General features: G+C 36.4%; 1 protein-coding gene and 1 non-coding gene across 2 annotated transcripts in view; one reads left to right on the top strand and one right to left on the bottom strand.

Annotated features, from left to right (window-relative positions):
- Positions 1 to 19,700, top strand: part of EYS (eyes shut homolog) — a 1,254,974-nt gene that overhangs the window by 925,435 nt on the left and 309,839 nt on the right.
- Positions 18,990 to 19,095, bottom strand: LOC121158842. Its single transcript, XR_005884231.1, has one exon. It is a non-coding gene; the product is annotated as a U6 spliceosomal RNA (small nuclear RNA).

Here is a 19,700-nt window from a genome sequence, read left to right as displayed (position 1 = left end):
ATATGCAGCTCACTGTTGTCCCTGCAGTCTTAAAGCCTTTGCCACACTGTACAAAATGCCACTTGATGTGCCACTACTAGAGTCCTTGATCTCCTGTCCATCAGGTCTGAGGGCTAACCAGATCTGTCTTGGGTGGAACTGTATGATGCCACATTATTTCAGTTCACTGAGCCAGAAATGATTTCCTTCCCAGCTCAGTGTAAGCACAGTCAATTCCTATAATGATAGCCTTTGCCTCCCTGCACAAAATGGTGCCTGATTCGGATCCTTTGGGGGCAGACAGGGCTGTGAAATCCACCCTGTTCTAGCCCCACCAGTCTGGGACCTTCTGCTCTGTCTCATCTTCTGATTAAATCAAACAGATCAACGGGATGGGCAGTTCTTTGTCTGTGTTCACTTCCTGAGATCACAGTAAACACCCCTTTCCACTTTGTTGTTGATGGGGTTTTGCCTGCCAGTGCAGTTCAGATTGCTGCTTGGTATTCAGCCATACCGTTGTCTCCACTGCTTCCCCGTGTCTGTCAGTCTGCAGGTGCCCCTCTGATGTCGTTCTGTCCTCTCCTATTTCCTGGCCTGTGCCCTCCATGGCAAATTTTCTGGCTAATGTTTCTCCATCTATTTAAACAAGTCCTTACACTATTCTACCATCTTGAATCTCCTGGAAATATAGCTGTTGGTTTTACCGTGAGAAAGGCATCCGGAGCTGTGATGTTGAAACTATTTTAATGTGTTTTCACGGCTGCAAAATTCATTTCAACAGAAGTTGGAGGAAAAAAATGTACATCAAGTTGTTCCTCTAGAGGAAACATAAAATTATGTTGAAAACAGACAGCTGTAAGTGAATCTTTGAAATGAAATACATCAAAATTTTCAAAGTTATCTTTGAGGGGATAAGTGAATTAGGTTTTTCTTTGGTATTTTCCTTTTTTTCATGAACATCTTTCTATATTCTTGCTATGAAATACTTTATTCACATAAAGCATAGTAGATAGGGATATCATGCAGCCACACTCCAGGTTAATCAAGTCTCTACATTTGCTACATGTACTTTAAAATGTATGTGAAATAAGATATAAGTGCGAAATCAGAACACTGTAGAAAGTCACTTTCTACACCCTGGCACCAGCCCCCAATCAGCCTCCTTCCAATGAACTATTACAAACATTTGATATTTATTTGTCCATCATATTAGTTAAATATATATTCCAAGCAATAAGCAATTCGGTGAAACTTTCCAATATTGCATATATCCTATTATAAATTACATCTTTTGATAACTTTTTATAAATTGGCTGTAGAGGGAGGCACAAATCCTTGAGACCCTCACCCTCATGTGGGAGACCTGGCAGAAGCTCCTGCCTCCGGATATGCTGAGCTCCAACCATTGCCAAAACCTGGGAAGTGAACCAGGAAATAAGTCTTTCTGTATCTCCTTTCTGTATATATCTGCCTTTCCAATATAAAAATAAAATAAGTATTTTTTTAAAAAATAGGTTCTTATAGCTCTTACACATTCATTTTATTGGCATTTGTTGCTGACATTTTTCTTACAGGAAATGTTTCAAAAATAAAAACCATTGAGCAAATGCCCCCTTTGTATATTTGTGCATATTATAAATGCATGAACACATAGATTTCTAAATACATAAAAGCAAATTTGCTGTGTAGAAGTATATGAGCATCTAAGATTATGCTCGTTAATTCCAAATTACAGAGATTTGTACTTCCACCTGTGAAGGGTGACAATTCTGTCTTTTCATCATCAGTTGATGCCTTGCTATGTTCAGGCTTGTTTATTTTTATAAATTTAAAAGTGAAGAAATGTACTTCTAATTTTTTTCAGTGACTTATTAAAAATAACTGAAAAAAATATATATATACACACACTATGTTGTAGTACAAAGTTTCAATCCATAGAATTCACAAAATCAGATAATACAGTTTTGGTGCACATACTTCATACAATGAGATCAGTCAACATCTCTCCCTAGGCATTACCTCAACGTTGAAGCTTCATTGTATTTGCTCATAAAATATATACCAGATTGGCTATATGTGAGGTATAGTTGCCCCAATATGCTGTGTAACATCAGGAACTTTTAAAATCTATCTCTAGTGTTATAATTACTTGTCTAAATTTCTTGTGTTTCCTGAAAACTTTCCTGTTGTATTATGTTCAGATTAAGGGTTTTTGCTTGTTTTTTGTTTTTGTTTTTTGTGTGTTTGGTATTTGTCTTCCAGTGTTTGGCTTATATCATTTTTTACATCTCCCAGTTATTTTACTACAAATTAAAAGGATTTCATTCTCCTTTCTAGGACAGAGTCACACAAAATTTTCAGTTGTCTATTCCTAATAATTTGTGAAGTTGTAGCACATTTATGAATTAGCCTTTTAGATTTCTTCTGTTAAGTGTTTATATATCACTCCATGTTTTCTAAGAAGTAGGATTTTTTTCAATGAATTGATAATTCTTTAATTATTAATCACAGTGGAGTAGATCTGGCTGTGCTAGTGGCCTGTTGGTATTTCTTAGGACATAGAGAACATTGATTACTTTGATTTTCCACAGATTAATTTTGACATGTTTAATCATAGTCCCTTGTGTCTGCAAAATATTGTTACGTGTAGAAATACAAGTTCCAAACACTTCAAGTTATTCCATTTTTATGGATAACTTTGGACAAGAAGCTTAATATCTAAGTCTGAAGTATACTCATTTTACAATGAGGTAATTCCACTCTCTAACCCCAAATCCAATAAACATGTTGTGAATATATAGTGAATTGATGCTAGATTTGAAATCATTAGCCTGGTACCTGACCCACAGGGATTATTTTCCTTAGGTGTTATGCCCAACCATAAATTACAATTCACTTGATATTCCTAAGCATACTGAGATCTGAGATAATGCTTCAGTGATCACATTTGCTTTGTATAATTTGTTCTTCATACACAGTATACAGTTTATACAGTAATTTTTCCCTTGTTTCTTTATTTGCTCTCTACTTTTTTTGTTGTTAATCTATTTTGATTTTCTGTTTCTGAGGACAGTTTTAACTAGAGACATGTGAACCTTAAATGCCATCAAAATTGTTTTTTTTTTTTGAGAATGATATTGTAAAAATCTCATTGGCTTTCCTTTTCAGATGACTCATAAAGATGACTCTTTCTTGATTCAAAATGATAGCCTTTTCCAAAATCTTAGCAAAAAATGGCAATCTTAGAATATGGCTGTTACTAGAAATGTCATTTGATTGCTATAGTATAAAATTATATCTTTGACCCAAACACTAAAAGCTATGTTAAAAGCCTCAAGACCAAAGACATCCCTTGTAATTGACTGTGAAGCCGCCTATGGTACTAAAAATTGGGGGATCAAGACAGAAAATTATGGGAGCTGCATGTTACAGTTGATACCTAAGAGCACTAAAATCTAATCACAAAACTGAAAACAAGACAGGTACAACCACACTTTTAAAATTGTTTCTAACGTTTTTCCATATAACCTATTCATGGCTGTTTATACTATGTTAGCTATCAAGAGAAAATACTCAAAGCAGCAAAGACAATGACCTTTCAGATTCACTATCATGCTTTTTCTTCCTCACAAAATCTAAACATTACCTTTGGAAACCACATATTTGTCCAACTCAGTCTTTTCTGCTCCCAGTTTCCCTTGCTGTAGAGCTGCATTTGTCTCTCAAGAAGCTATCTTTCTTCTCACTTTTTTCTGAAAGATGCCTTGAATTTATTAAAGATTGACATAATTTTAGGAATGAGATAGAACACACTTTTTAAAATACTGAAACTGGTCCAACTTGAGATTGCAAAATTAGTATTTTGGCAGTGCAGAGTTAATCAAATACCTGTAGGAGAGGCATTATTAAAGCAGCAGAGGTTCAGAATTGTCAGGAAGTGAGTCTTCGAATAATGATGAAAGTACAGAAAGAAAAAGTTCAACTATTTCTAATCTATATTTAATTCTCGACCATTTTTGTGTGTGTTATAAAAATTCAGATGCTATGGTATATTCATTAAAATCAAGTTTCTGAGTCCTTTCTAGAGAATATCTACATATCACTACCACAACAGCTTTTCTATGTACACTCAAGCATGTTTTAACAAGAAACTAAAATCATATATTTAAACCGATGATAAACAACTACCCAAAAAAGAGTTAATAGAAAGTTGAATTAATAGACAATTCTATGTGGGTGCAATCATTTACAGAATCCAGTCATGTAAGGCATCTTCAACAAGGGTATGGAATATATAGAAAATGTATAGGAAAATACATAAGAAAAAATTTGCATGAATTTCAAGTTTTTGACACCAGAATAAACTTTGGTTCCTTTTTCCATGTATTTTTTTAGAGAACTTTGAATGTATACACATATTTATATGTATATGTATTCTGTGACTGATTTTCACTGAATCATATGCATATTTAACATAAGTATACTTTAAAAAAACTTTTAAAATATATTCTTATGTATATGTGAAGCGCATAATCAGACCAGTGTATTCATTCCACCATTAAAATACATTTTTCCTTATTGCAAACTGTTGACATTATTACAGAAAAATTCTGCATGTATACACAAAATATATAAATACTTCATAAAAATATTGCTTGAGGCATAATTGCTTGGTTATATGATATAATCATTTTGATTCAGTTTGTATTTTATGAAAACAAAAGGTGCCAGTCATTATTCCTACCAACAGTGTATAAGAAATAGCAGTTCTTCAGATATGGACTACTTGAAATAATCAAGATTGTGTCAAACTAATAGAAAAAAAAAGTCATTTTAATGAGCTTTTGATCTGCATTTTCCTGATATCTTGTGAAGCTAACATAGGTTTGACATGTTTACTACTATTTAAAATAGAATTCTTATTTATTTGAAATTCATAGAGAGCTGAAGCTAGGAGCTGAAGCTGCTTCTGGGTCCCCACATGAGTGGTAGGAGCCTGACTCTGGAGACTGTCTTAACTCTTCCTGCTAGGCAATTAGCAGGGATCCAGATTCACAGTGGAGCTGCCAGGATGTGAATGGCTGCCCAAATGCATCAAAGGTTGCAATGTTACCCCCTATACCACAATACCATCTCCGGTACTTTTAGTATGTAGAAATAGACCTTTGCATTTATTATGCTGTGGCATATGTAATATGTTCATATATTGTAGCTCTCATTCATGTTAGATTTTATCATTTTGATTTTCATTTTTGTGTAATAAAATTGGGAAGCAGAAGTTATAAGACTTTCTCTTATATTTCTCTAAGAATATCTTCTAAAATATTTTATAATATATCTTACTGCATGGCTGGGAAGAATATGTTAAAAAGAAAAAGTTCCAGTTCTTGTTTAGTTGCTTCCAACAATAGATGTGTGAATCTAACAATCTGAGGCCTTGCTTTCCCTTAAACTCTAGCTAGACCGTGAATAATTTAAAGGATTTTTGTGTTTCATACTTGTTTTCTGTACAATGAGCAACCTGTTATCATGGCAAGTATTATTTAAGCAGAGTGGCACTTCAGCCCTTTACATAACCTTTCAGTCTTGTTATATTCATATTTTATGTGCATATTTCTACCACTTAACTCTTTTCTGCTTCTCCAGCAATATTATTCTTTTTATTTCCCTCTTAGAATTCTTTTTTGTTTTAGATTCATTTTATTTTTATTACAAAGTCAGATATACAGAGAGGAGGAGAGATAGAGAGGAAGATCTTCCATCCGATGATTCACTCCCCAAGTGAGCGCAATGGCCAGCAGCAAGGAACTTCCTGTAGGTCTCCCACAAGGGTGCAGGGTCCCAAGGCTTTGGGCCATCCTCGACTGCTTTCCCAGGCCACAAGCAGGGAGCTGGATGGGAAGTGAAGCTGCCAGGATTAGAACCAGTGCCCATATGGGATCCTGGAGCAGTCAAGGCGAGGACATTAGCCACTAGGCCACACCACCGGGCCCCCTCTTAGAATCCTTAAAAATTGCTGTGATATTCCTCAAAAACAAAACAATTTCCTCTGATATTCCTTACATGTAGTGTTCTCAAAAAATTCTTCAGCATGTATACTAAAAAATACCATACATGTGTTTTTTTAATTATACCAAAATAAATATATTTTAATGCAATAGATTTTTAATTTTCACAGATTTTTTGAAATTCTTTTGTATCTGTCCAAACATTCCTCCTCCTTTGCCCCTAATTTATAGCAACCTTTCTTGTTTTTGAAGTCTTGATACACGTCTCTTATCAAGAGAAGCTATTGTTTTTGAAACAATAAAAGAAATTAGGCCCTTAAACAAAATAAAGCATATAAATAAGCAAGCTACAATAAGAAAAATATATCTATTGATCAGTTGGAAAATGTCCGTAAAGTGTGCCTATCCCCAGAATGTGTTACCTTTGCTGGGCTATCCATATTGCAATAAGGGGATGTGCTACCCAAGTTTGTGCTGGGCATGTTTGCTTCATACACAGGTCTACACCCTAAATGCCAATGCTACACGGAGCTGCACCCAAAGTTTTACAAGCAGTGACATAATGGATGCGCCACACGCTGGCCCTAAGATTCTGCATTCCTAGTAAGTTCTTAGAAAATACTAAAGCTGCATGCTCTGTGGACCAAACTTTAGGTCCCTGGCCCTAGAACCATTTTTTACTTGAATTGCAGGATCATTCTAATTATGAAAATCAATTACTATTACCAGTAATGGTGACTACATAATAGTTCACATTAAAATGGCATTTCAAGTTGACAGAGCACTTTGACATTTGTTAACTCCTTCTGCTATTCGTAATAACCCACAGATGAAGGCAGGCATTAATTATTTAGAGGAGAGGTTGACGGGATGTTAACTCTTGCTCAATGTCACACAACTAATAACTGGAAAGGTTATCTGTGAGGTTAGCTCAGACATGAAGACTGTAACAGAATGACTCAGAGAGCAGGCTTGGGCGTCAGAAAGATCTGTCTTTGAATATCATCACCCCCACATCTTCACGATGTGCCATTGTATAAGCCACTTAACCTCTATTTTCATTTCCTCATTTATAAGCTGAGCATGCCTATTTCATAACTTGTTAGTCTGAATAACCTCTAAGATGCTTGGTATAAGCATCCATCACATCTTAAATCACTAAATCAATGGAAACGACTACGTTGTCTCTTGTTACCATTAATATCCCAGAAAATTCTGAATTTCTGTAGATTCCTCACAACCTAACAAAAATTTAATGCCCACCTACAAGGAATATTTAACTCCCTAAAGAACTTTTCTGTCATGGGCTCTACTTGAAAAGTGTGACAGAGTTAGACACTTGGAACAAGCCTCTTTTCAGTGTATTCCTATTGAATTGTGCATATAGGAAAACTTGTGTAACTGCCGGTTTATGTGTTGTTATGAATATAACTTTGTGCCTGCAGAATTTCCATTGTGACTCTTTAACAAGCTCACAAATATGTGCACATTGTCCTCAAGTGTAGAAGACGAGTTATTTTTGATAGTGGAATGCTGATGAACCATTATACCTGGCCAGGCTTCAGATAATTTCATCATTGTGCCTCCTGCAAAATAACTGAATAATGCTCCAAGAAAAGGATGCAAAATGACACTCACATTACTGATAAATACCTGAGAAAAGTTGAAAAAGAAAAAATCTACCATGTTGATGATGGAGGCTTAGGAATTTGTGTCAGTAATTTTTAGATGTATTTTTGTGATTTTTCAATACTAATAGCCAGGTATTAGCAACACAATCTTTCTCTTCAAAGTGTATTAACAAATAAAACTCGTTTTCTGCAAGGTTTAGTTTTCTATAAAAGGGAATAAAGATTTAACATTTTTTCCTACTAAAAAAATTCCTCATAAACTTTTTCCTGTAACACTTCTCATTTTTGTGGCTAAAAAGTTCAACATGCTCAGTATTTTGACTTGTGATTTTCTGTCTAACGTAAGCATTATAACATGAATTTTAATGTCCTAATATTTTTGGAGATTCCAGACAACAGGAAAAGTACTAGTATAGAACAAAGATAATTAAGTAAGATGAATTTCAAGTCATAAATAGAGGACTATCATTTCATAGGACTTTTAGTGTGGTGAACAGTGGTCAGCCTAAACATTGAGATGTTGGGGATCATGTAGTTCTTCAAATTTTATTTAACCACTAAATTATGTGATCTAGTCTACAGTAAGCAGTAGGATTAAGCAATCCCTAAAGTGTCATTGTCCAGAAAACATCTATTTGTTATACATGCCAAGTCTGTTGTGGCTCTGAGGAAGCTGTATTCCATCTGGTGACAATAGCATTCCAGACTAATTTGCTCCAGTGGCAGCTCTACATACACCAGGGCTTCCGTAATCAAAACGACTTGGAGAAAATGCACTGGAGAAGCATCAGCAGTTGCACATTACAGTTAAGTGGCCCTCACCATTTCAACTCACATTTCATAGCCTGGAACCTGGAGAAAAGATAAAACAAAGTCTTAACTTGTCGAACATGGCTTCTAGCCTCTTGGATGCCAGTGGGCTGTAGACTGGCTCTCAATTATTTAATCATGTAAGAGATATATAAATATTTAAATTATGCTTTACTGCTGTGGATACTGGCCTGAGGTGAGGCGTTAGTGATTATTCAATAGTTAGAGCCAAATGTATGATTTTCTTCATCTGGTTTACAATGTGACTGTTTCTGAGTTATCTGACATGACGGGAATAAAGACGTTCCCTGGGTTTACAGCAGAATTTTTATATTGCATTGCACCATCTAATCTATGTTGTACAGACAGTCCGTATGAACTAGTTATTTGTTCACAAGGCTCAATCTACTTTTTTACAAGGAAAGAGCCAAAACAATTCGTCTCCCCAGAGCAGGTACTAGAAAAAATACCACAATGCGAATCATCATGTTACCCTCATCTGCTCCCATCAGCTAGTCAGCAGTGACATCCTACTGAAGAGTGACGAGAATGTGACTCATCGTCTTAGATGTCCTCCTTCCCCAAGGAGGCATGTGATATGATGGGAAATGAATGATCTTTGGCATCAGACAAGTGCGCATTCAGATCCTATCCCTGTCACCTATGTGCCATGCATTCTCAGGAAACTTATCTATCCTCATTGAATCCCAATTTCCTCATGAGAAAAACAAAATGAACTTATAAGTATTTACCTAAAGCAAACTTTCAATTTCTCTCATCTCACCTCTGATTCCCATCTCATTTTTTTTTTAAGATTTATTTATTTCTATTGGAAAGGTGGATATACAGAAAGGAGAGACAGAGAGGAAGATCTTCCATCCGATGGTTCACCTCCCAAGTGAGTGCAACGACTGGAGCTGAGCCATCCGAAACCAAGAGCTAGGAACTCTTCAGGGTCTCCCATGCAGAGGCAGGGTTCCAAGGATTTGAGCCATCCTTGACTGCTTTCCCAGGCCACAAGCTGGGGCCTGGATGGGAAGCAGGCCACCAGGATTAGAACCTGAGAGCATATGGGATCCCTGGAGTGTAAAGCAAGGACTTTAACCACTATGCTATCGCGCTAGGCCCTGATTCCCATCTCATCTTTTGATGAACAATTAAAAACATGCACTGGGGCCTCACTGAAGGTGTATTTATCTCTGCTGTGCTGCTTTTGTAGTTAACCACCTGGTTGCCTACTCAGTTCTGTGCACTTCAACTGGAGTGGAGAGAACAATAGTCTATGGGACAGATTCTCCATAAATGCCCTAGCTTTGCCATCCTTTATTTTGAAGTGTGTGGATAGTAATTCCTTTGCTTCCTAGCATCATGGTGAAAGTTAGCCTGTGTTACACAGAGGGGAACCCTCAGTACTCAATCCTCAAAGATTTAATATGCATTCCTTATGCCTTTCGGGAGATTATCTTAAAACTCCTATCCCCAAAGGCCTTAATTGCATAATACTCCTAGCCTTTTTTTTTTTCAATGACAAGATGTCTTTATTTAATCATACTGCTTTTTAAGTAAAACAAGGAGTCTGTATAACAAGTGTAAGTTTTTGTGGGGTTATTAATTGCAAGTAAATCCACTTCTTGTGACACCTTTTTATTTTGACATGACTATTGGACACAATCTTTGCTGTGATCCCAGATGCATAAGCATAGTAGTGAAAGATAAAATTTTCCCAAAACTCATTCTTACAACTAGGCAGCCAGAAATAAGCCAATTGTACTTACAAGGAGGCTGTTAACCTCATTAATATGATCAATAAACACAACTAAAATGTATTCTCACTCGAGTACTCATAAGTATATCCCTGGAAATTGGAGGCATCTAAATTGTAAAAACATGAAGATGTGACAGTATATCAGAATGGAAAATGAGAATGATGTAAATAAGTTGAAATCATAATTTAAAAGACTGTAACAATAAGTTTTTTGAACATATTTTGAGGGCCCTTGTCACATATATAAAAAGGAAGAGTATAAATGAGAGGCCCTGAAACTTTTGAGTTTCATGAGAAATCTACCTTGGGTCATGGCCATTAATAAACTACTATTGAATGGCATGAAAACTAACGCGGAGACTACAGAAAACTATATTTTCTGATAATGCTATTTTGGATTTTGTCTGAGAAATATAGACTGAGATCGTGGTAGACCTTTTATTTCTCCATGTATTGCTAAAATCTTAATTTAAAATGCATGCAAATTTTCTTTTAAATGCAAAGGAAAACAGATTTTAAAGTTTAAGTATGTCTGTTATTCTTTAGAATGAATTGTTAATGTAACTAGAAGACTAAAACTCCCTTAATTTGGTTTTTCATGTACGGGTGTGAAAATAAAGGAAAAAAAATATCCCAAGCAAAGGATTTCAAGAGAGTAATAACTTAAAGTGACAAAGTCTTTTCAACACTTTGCTTGTAATTTGTATGATAATTATACTTCCATGTTTTATTTCTCTCATGGTAGATCCAGCATCCCGTAGTGATAATATGGCCCCCATTAAATTATTGCTTGTACGGAAGAAGCAAAGTGTTTTTCACAGTGCATTGTGTGTGCATTTCAGATTAGTCTGTCTTCTAGCTATTGAGGTTTTACTGTCAGTTTGCTATTCTGCACATTTTAACAATGATACAGCTGCCCAGTATATAATCCTAAAGCAAAACTTAAAAGATGGCCAGATAATTATAATGAAAGTAGTATGATATTCTAGAGATAGTAAGGAACATTATCCATTATAAAATAATGACTTTTACTCAATAGAAGGTGTCAAATATTCAGCTCTCAATTTGTCATCCTTTTGTGGATACAAAATAATGGTAATAACTAATAAAACAATTTCCCAGATAAAAGTACACAAAAGTCATATGTCTGTCTTCCAGAAGAAGAAAAAAAAAAGCTTTTCAGCAATCGGGGTTGCCCAAAGCAATACTAAGAAACTAGCAGGTGTTCCATTCTCAAGTTAACAGAACATAGAGAATAAAGAGGGGCTTTCCAGTGATTCTCAGCAGGTCGCTCTTGTTCTCTGCACAGCCTCTTTTGTATCTGAAACTAGATGCCACTGGTATTTCATAGCCCGAAAGAGAATTTGTTAGGCAAGTAACAAGTACCACCTCTTCCCAGGCCCGCCACACTTTTTTCTAAAAATTTATTTTTATTACAAAGTCAGCTATACAGAGAGGAGGAGAGACAGAGAGAAAGATTCTGTCTGATGATTCACTGTCCAAGTGGCCACAACAGCCGGTGCTGCACCAATCTGAAGCCAGGAGCCAGGAGCGTCTTATGAGTCTCCCATGTGGGTGCAGGATCCCAAGACTTTGGGCTGTCCTTAACTGCTTTCCCAGGTAACAAGCAGAGAGCAGGATGGGAAGTGGGGTTACCGGGATTAGAACCAGTACCTATATGGGATCCCTGAGCATTCAAGATGAGGACTTTTAGCTGCTAGGTTACTGTGTCAGGCCCCTGCCAGGCTTTTGTGGGAGATCCCAGAATCCTAAGAATGCAAAAGGTAGCAATAGTGGGAACAAGGTGTCTTGTACCTATAAATTACATTTTTGTACTCTAAATAGTTATTTCATTGTGGGAAAACATGATATTCGTGTTTTGGGGACTGACTTATTTGATGGCTTCTTTGGACTAACTTGTAATGGCTTCTAATTGCATCCATTTAGTCGCCCCAATAAAAAGCCCAGTGATTCATTTTTGTTTATTGATGAGTAGTGTTCCAAAGTATATATGTACTACGTTTCCCTTGACCTTTTTTAGTCCTCTATTGCTGGACATCTGGGTTGATTCAGTTAGCCACTGTGAACTGACCTGATATAAACATAGGGGTACAGGTTTTCATATGCCGATTTCATTCAATTTGGACCCTCACTATTTCTCACATGAGGGAAGGGAATGCAGCAGATCTGTTCACTTCTTAACATTTTCTCTATATTTCTAACAAACCTTACGCTGTTTCCAGAAGTGTGATTTTTAGTTCTAAGTGTGCTCGTGAGTTCTGCCATTAATCCTCAACGTCTACAAACCAATCCAAGGTGTGTTTCGAGCTCCTCCCTGCCTGGCTGGCCGCTTCCATTCTTTCCCCTTCCCTTCCCTCTTACTGCGTCGGCCTGCCAGCCTTTCTTCTTCAGGGATGTTCTTGCTCACTCATCATTTAGCCATGTCACCTCCAAATGCTGACTCAGAACAAGATGCTGTACTCACTAGAGCTGTTTCTGCCCCACTTCACTTGTAAATCATACCTCTTAGAACTCAGCCACATGCTCACTTTTCTTGGGAGGATTTTTTCGACATGTGTGGCCTGTTTTAAAGATTTAGCCTATATATGTGCATCTAATCCGAGACTGTTAACCACACTGCATTGTAATGTTTTCTTTTTATTTTTCTGTGATTGGATCTTCAAAGCAATAATTCAAAACAGTTTTCAGGGGTTGGAGCAGTGTTCAGATGACAGTGTGGAATCTCCACTCCATTCAATGGCATTCCTTTATTTTTAATTTGTTTTTATTGCCAAGTCAGATATACAGAGAGGAGGAAAGATAGAGAGGAAATCTTCCATCTGATGATTCACTCCCCAAGCGGCCAAAGTGGCCAGAGCTGAGCTGATCCAGAGCCAAGAGCTTCTTCCCAATATCCCACTTGGGTACAGGAACCCAAGGTTTTGGGCCATCCTTTACTGCTTTCCAGGGCCACAAGCTAGATAGGAAGCAGGGCTGCCAGGATTAGACCAGGTGTGCCCATAAGGGATCCCAGCAAGGTCAAGGCGAGTACTTTAGCCACTAGGCTACTGCAACGAGCCCTCAATGGCTTTCTTGATGTAAGCAGTTCTCTTACTATCATTGAGGCCCCACACAGTGGCCTAGCCATTTAAGTCCTCATCTTAAATGCACCGGGATCCCACATGGACACCTGTTCTAATCCCGGTAACCCCACTTCCCATCCAGCTCCCTGCCTGTGGCCTGGGAAAGCAGTCAAGGACAGCCCAAAACTTTGGGACCCTGCATCTGCATGGGAGACCTGGAAGAGGATCTGGGTTCTGGCTTTGGATTGGCACAGCATTGGCCATTGCGCTCACTTGGGGAGTGAATCCTCGGATGGAAGATATTTCTCTGTCTCTCCTCCTCTCTGTATATATCTGACATTGCATTAAAATAAATCTTTTTTTAAAAGAGTATCATTTGTTCACCATGTATTATTCAGTCTTTGTTCCTTCTTCTCACGAGACAAGTATTAGCTAATAGAAAACATATTTCAAGTTCAAGCTTGAGTGTCTGATTTAAACCTAAATTGACAGCTTAACTCACATTTATTTCTGGTTTTGACATGGGATAAAGAGGGAAAAATGCCTTAAAGGCATTAGTAAAACTTCAGTGGAGAGGAGAGTGTGATGGAATGTAGAAATGTGAAAAAAACCCACACAAACTAACAAACCAGACTTCTAAATACAAAACAAAGTCACAAATGTATTACAGGTTTTAGAGATCTGGATGTTTAAACTTGCTCTTACAGCGAAGAAACTTATTTTTTTTTTTTTATAAGTTAACACCATAGAGCAATTCAATCTAGTTTAAATGAACTAGAAATGAATGTCTTACACAATTGTAGCTTATATATTTAAAAGCAATTTATTCATTGAAGTTTTTTTTGCTTAGAATAAGTATGTTTATCAAAAGGATGTGCTGCCATTGTCTTTTCTGATCCTTCAAGTAGTGTGGAATTTTCAGTTAACTGCCAAATATAAGAAAAAGAAACCATTTCAAGTATCAATATTTATATTATGACACATGGTCTTTGTTCAGTCCATCACTTTTAAAAGCGATTAATCTGATTTCCAGTTTATATGGAGGCTTTGAGTGGCAAGCTCTCTATTTTTATAGTAATAGTTGAAACATATGTTCAAATGTCATTCCATTTATCTGATTTATCTTTTGGTTGTGTTTCACATGAATTTTTATTGTAGATATTCTTTGTAATTTGCTTTTGTTTTTATAAAGAATTTATCAACAATACATTAGATTCTTAGAATCACGGCAAACTCCTCATAATTATTATAATACAACTCTCATCAATTCTTATATTAAAATAATATACAGAGAGACCAAATTTTATCTATATTGTAGATTCAGCTATACAAATACAACAAAAGAAAAAAAGGCAAATGTAAGAAAAAGCAGTATTAGAATGTCATACTCTGTGAACTTTATACGCACTATTGTGTTTGCTGTTTAACCTCTGCCCCTTGCTTCTCCTCTGTGGCCCTTGATACTAAGTTCCTTCCCTTCATTAAGCGTTCTTCTTTCTTGACTTTTGTCATCTTTCAGCCATTGTCTTAGTCATTTCCAGTTGCCTTAGAATGTTATTTATTTCTCCAACTCCCTTTTTCTTCATATTGAATCTTCCTTTGATCTCCCTATGGCCTCTTGCATCTCATGTATCAACATTCCCAAATCCTTGTCAAGAAAACTTGAAGCATGCACTTATGAGGCAAACATGTAAATGAATGCTGGCTCTGCTACTTAATAGCTGTGACAAATTAGGCAAAAACTTCTCTGAAAACTTATACTCTATATATAGATTTTTTTAAAAGAATGATAAAATTAGCTACAGCCATATATGATGAACAAGAATTATCTAAAGTACTACCAAGATTCTAGGGGCTGGAACAATGCCTCAATTGGCTAATCTGCTTGCAAGCACTGGCATCCTATATGGGCACCAATTTGCATCCCAGCTGCTCCACTTCCCATCCAGCTCTCTACTTTTGGCCTGGGAAAGCAAAAAGGGGTTACCCAAAGCCTTGGCACCCTGGAAGGAGGCCTGAAGAAGCTCCTGGCTCCTGGCTTTGGGTTGGCTCAGCCCCAACCATTGAGGCCATTTGGGGAAGGAACCAGCAGATGGAGAATCTTTCTGTCTCTCCCTCTCGCTATAAATCTGACTTTCCAATAAAAATAAATAAACCTCTTAAAAATATTCTAGTGAAAAGTATCCAAGAAGGTTACCTGATCTTCTTTCTTCTTTCCTATTATACCAACATTTCCCCTTTCCAATTGTCCCTCTTGGATTGCAGTATATCCTTTCTGTGTTCAACTGGTGTTTCTCTTCTATACACAGTTCTTGTTCATGAGAAATTTTGGTAGTTTTCTTCCAATATTTCTTTGTTAGGTCAGTTCCACTCATACCAAATACATCTCAGGCCTTGTTCATTTTCCTTAAATATTACTCAAGTGCTTTCTTGTTTTAAACTTCAATTATTCTCTTAATTTATCTAAGTAGTTTGTTATGTCTGTATTAACTTCTTCAACCTTGCCTCTGAGGCCTACGTTCTATATTGATTATAATAGAATTGTAAATCAAAAATTTAATCATGTGCTACATGAGCATATGTAATTATGCTTACATGCTTTATTTACCATATATATGTGTGTGTGTGTATATACATATATACATACATATATATATATATAATTTTTTTTAAGGATTGGCTCAACTGAAGTGCCCTCTAGCCTGACCTGAACAGCCCACTTCCAAGTTTTCCAGGAAGGTCAGGTCTTACTTGCTATATACAAAGATGATTGTGACAACTAATGATATAAAACTTCCTTTATAAACTCACCTTTCTAGCATCTTGAAGGCAACTTGCACATTTCAGTGCCTAGCATTGTTTCTTTCTGTGAAAAGTAAAAAACAAACTGTGTCAAGAATTTCTCCCTCTAGCCTTGTCTGTGTCCGTGTTGGCAATACACTCAATCTTTAGGAAATGCCACCTCCTCGAGGAAGCCTGTTTGCAACTTTCTGTTTCTGTCCAGAGTTATTCCACCCATCAATGTTCTGCATTATCCTGGAAAAGCCTTCATTACAGTGAAAATATATAGTATTTCTGCTTTTCTTGCCAAATATGATGTTTTGAGGATAGCTATTGCATTTTACCAACATCCATAGAACCCAGCATTTTCGCATAAAGCATACGCTCATGTAAATTTGGTTAAAAAGTAAGGGCTATTATTTAATCAGATGCCTACCTGATGGAGTCTGCTTCTTCCTCTGTTCCCCTTTCTTCGGAATCTCTCTGGATATGTATGCAGATACCCCACTGTCAGTTTCGCCTTCAGTTGTACTAGTATTCAACTACACTAGTATCTAGTCCAGATATGTGTCTAGGCTCCTAATGTCTCATATTTGTTGCTTTTCTCTTTAGCCGCTCTCCACCTTGCATCGCTATGCTTACTGCACCAGAATTCTGAACACATACCTCCCTGTACCCTTTGCAATACTTCTCCACTAAGCTGAATGTCTTTTTTTCCCTTCTAATTCATAAAATATTTAGAATTGTTTTTGGCATCTACATTTATCACTCTTATTCCTCATATTGTATACATATTTTCACCAATATGATTTGATAGCCTTCATCCTGTATAATTGTTTTACAATTTGCTCTTATTTTTAAAATAACTACATTTTTACTAAAAATCCCTACCTCTTTTGTATTCAACATTGAAATATACAAGGCCATTATTATGTCTACTTTACCACCATGCTTCTTTTCAAATGAAGAAAACTCTGTTGAGCTAAACTGCAGTACCACTTGGAGAGTACAAGATTCAGGAATGGGAGTGAGCCCACTAGGGCACCTCCCTCTTGGGTTGCCACTCCAATGAGCATGAGAAGCAGGACTGGGACAGGCATTGCTAGACGCCAAGTGGCACACACTGGCACATAGTGTGGGCTGGATTGGGGGTAGGCTGGTTGGGTTGAACTGGACTTCAGCGCCCATTGACATGTATGAAAGCTGAACAGGATGTGGGACAGACTAGACCAGTCTGCTGTACATACTGGCAAGCATGGGAACCAACACAAGGGGTTGGCCTGGTGAGGGATATTGCGCTCTGACTATTGTCTGTGGATGCAGTGGTCAGGATTGAGTAGGACTGCAACACCCATTAGTTTGTGTAAAAGACAGGGCTGTAGACAACTGACCCAATCATGTAGATTTCTGCCTTCATCATCCTTTCCGAGTCATTATATGAATGTCAGTTATACTTTCTGGCTTAAAGCTGACCAATGACTTTCAATTGAAGTAAAAAAAAAAAATATTTCCAAAATTTTGATTACAGACTACAAAATGCTAGATAGTCTGGATGTTACTTGAATAAACATGGACTTTGTAAGGTGCTGTTGTTAATTTCCCATGGCATTAGGCTCCATCCTTGTAGCCAGCACATAACACATTATTTCCTTAAGAGCCTTTTACATAACTGTTCACTCTTCCTGGATCATTGCATGACTGAAACTGCAGCTTACAGATCACAATTCAGAGAAGTTTTGCAGCCTGTAAGCATGGTAACCATCTCTTGATCTAGTGGTCCTCTGTGTTGCACCCCAGGGACTTGCAAGAAACAAGCAGGGTAAAAATGAAGAGGAGGAAATGGAATCCAGGAAAATGAGTAACCTATTTCTGAAGGAAAATCTAAGAGGTCGCCACTTACATAATGAGATGAATAATGCCGTAGGAACAGTAAACTAGAGAAATGAGTGGGAAAAGACACTTGTATAAATAATCAACTAGTTAATGTCAGGAGTAAAGATAAATGTTAGAGAATCATTTTTTTAAAATCTCAAAAGACAGAAGGATTTTAGCTTAATATTATAAATGAATCCCCATCTCAGCAGTAAATACAACAGCATAGTTCAAAATATGTAATGGGGGCCCTGTGTGGTGGCCTAGCAACTAAAGTCCTTGCCTTGAATGTGCTGGGATCCCATATGGGTGCCAGTTCTAAGCCCTGGGACCCTGCACCCACATAGGAGACCCGGAAGAGAATCTGGGCTTCTGGCTTCAGACTGGTGCAGCACCAGCTGCTGCAGTCACTTGGGGAGTGAAGCATTGGACAGAAGATCTTTCTCTCAGTCTCTGCTCCTCTCTGTATATCTGCCTTTCCACTAAAAATAAATCTTTTAAAATATATATATATTTAAACATATATATAATTTATATATAAATATATATTTATATAATATATTATATATTTATATATATTTATCTTATATATTTATATAATAAATATATATTTTTATATTTGTATTATATATATATAATTTATATATAAATATATATTTAAATTTAAATATATATATAATGGATTTCTCCCAAATTTCTTTCATTTACTTTATATAAATAGATATTCAGTTATAAATTTAGATGTAGATATGTAGATATAAATATTTCTCAATAGCCACAGGAGATTGCTTCCAGGTTATCACAAGGACTCCAAAATCTGTCAGTGATCACATATGATGGTATTGTGTTTTCATGAAAAATCCATGCACATCCAAATTTATAGATAAAAATCTATAGCAGTTTTTCATGGTCTAGCAGCATTATCAAAATCCAAATGCCACTAGCCTATAATTAAATATAATTTTAGAGATTGGTACAAGGTTTCACTGTTGAAAGGGACAAATATTTAGGGAAAAAGTATGTTGAATAGTGTTGAAAAAGAGTAATATCAGTTGCCATGATTCAGTCAAGAGATTTCATACATGTATTGAGCCATTCTTGCACAGTGGCCATGCTAGTCTTTTCTGTATTGCTCCAACATTAGTGTATGTGCTGGTGAAGAAGCCATGGTATACGTGTATCAATGTCACACACTGTGGCCAAGAGATATGCTTAGAGAAATAAAAATGTTAGCTAACCTGATTTTATTCTCACTTTATGTGTATGCCATGGATTATTACCCTGTACCTTACAAATATGTGCAATTAAAAACGAGAAAAATAAACCACAATAAGAAATATTCAGATATGATATTTTTACATCAGTAAAGAGTTGATTTGAGATACAAGGTGAAGATTGTAAAAATGAGAAATGCGTTAGCTCATAAAGAAATCAGAAAGATAAAAGAATGAAATAATATCTACAGTATTTACTTCTAAAACTTGTCAAAATTTTCTACAGATTTAAGAGACATTCTGATCGTACCAAGTATGTCATCTCTTCTCTAAAATGAAACAAGTAAAGTAGTTGTATTTTACCAATAGTATAAAATCAGAATAGTTATTTATAGTGAGTTTTCCTTAGAAGAAATTGTCAAAATTGCTTATAGATTATATATATAGACACAGACAAATGCACTGAGAGCTGAATTCCTGAAGCGCGTGCGCACACACACACACACACACACACACACACACACACACACACAAATTTGTATGCACCATATATGGGA

Source organism: Ochotona curzoniae, unplaced genomic scaffold, assembly GCF_017591425.1.
Source record: "Ochotona curzoniae isolate NIBS_2020 unplaced genomic scaffold, NIBS_Ocur_1.0 contig_3819, whole genome shotgun sequence".
NCBI lineage: Eukaryota > Metazoa > Chordata > Mammalia > Lagomorpha > Ochotonidae > Ochotona > Ochotona curzoniae.
This window is presented reverse-complemented; position numbering and strand designations above follow the sequence as displayed.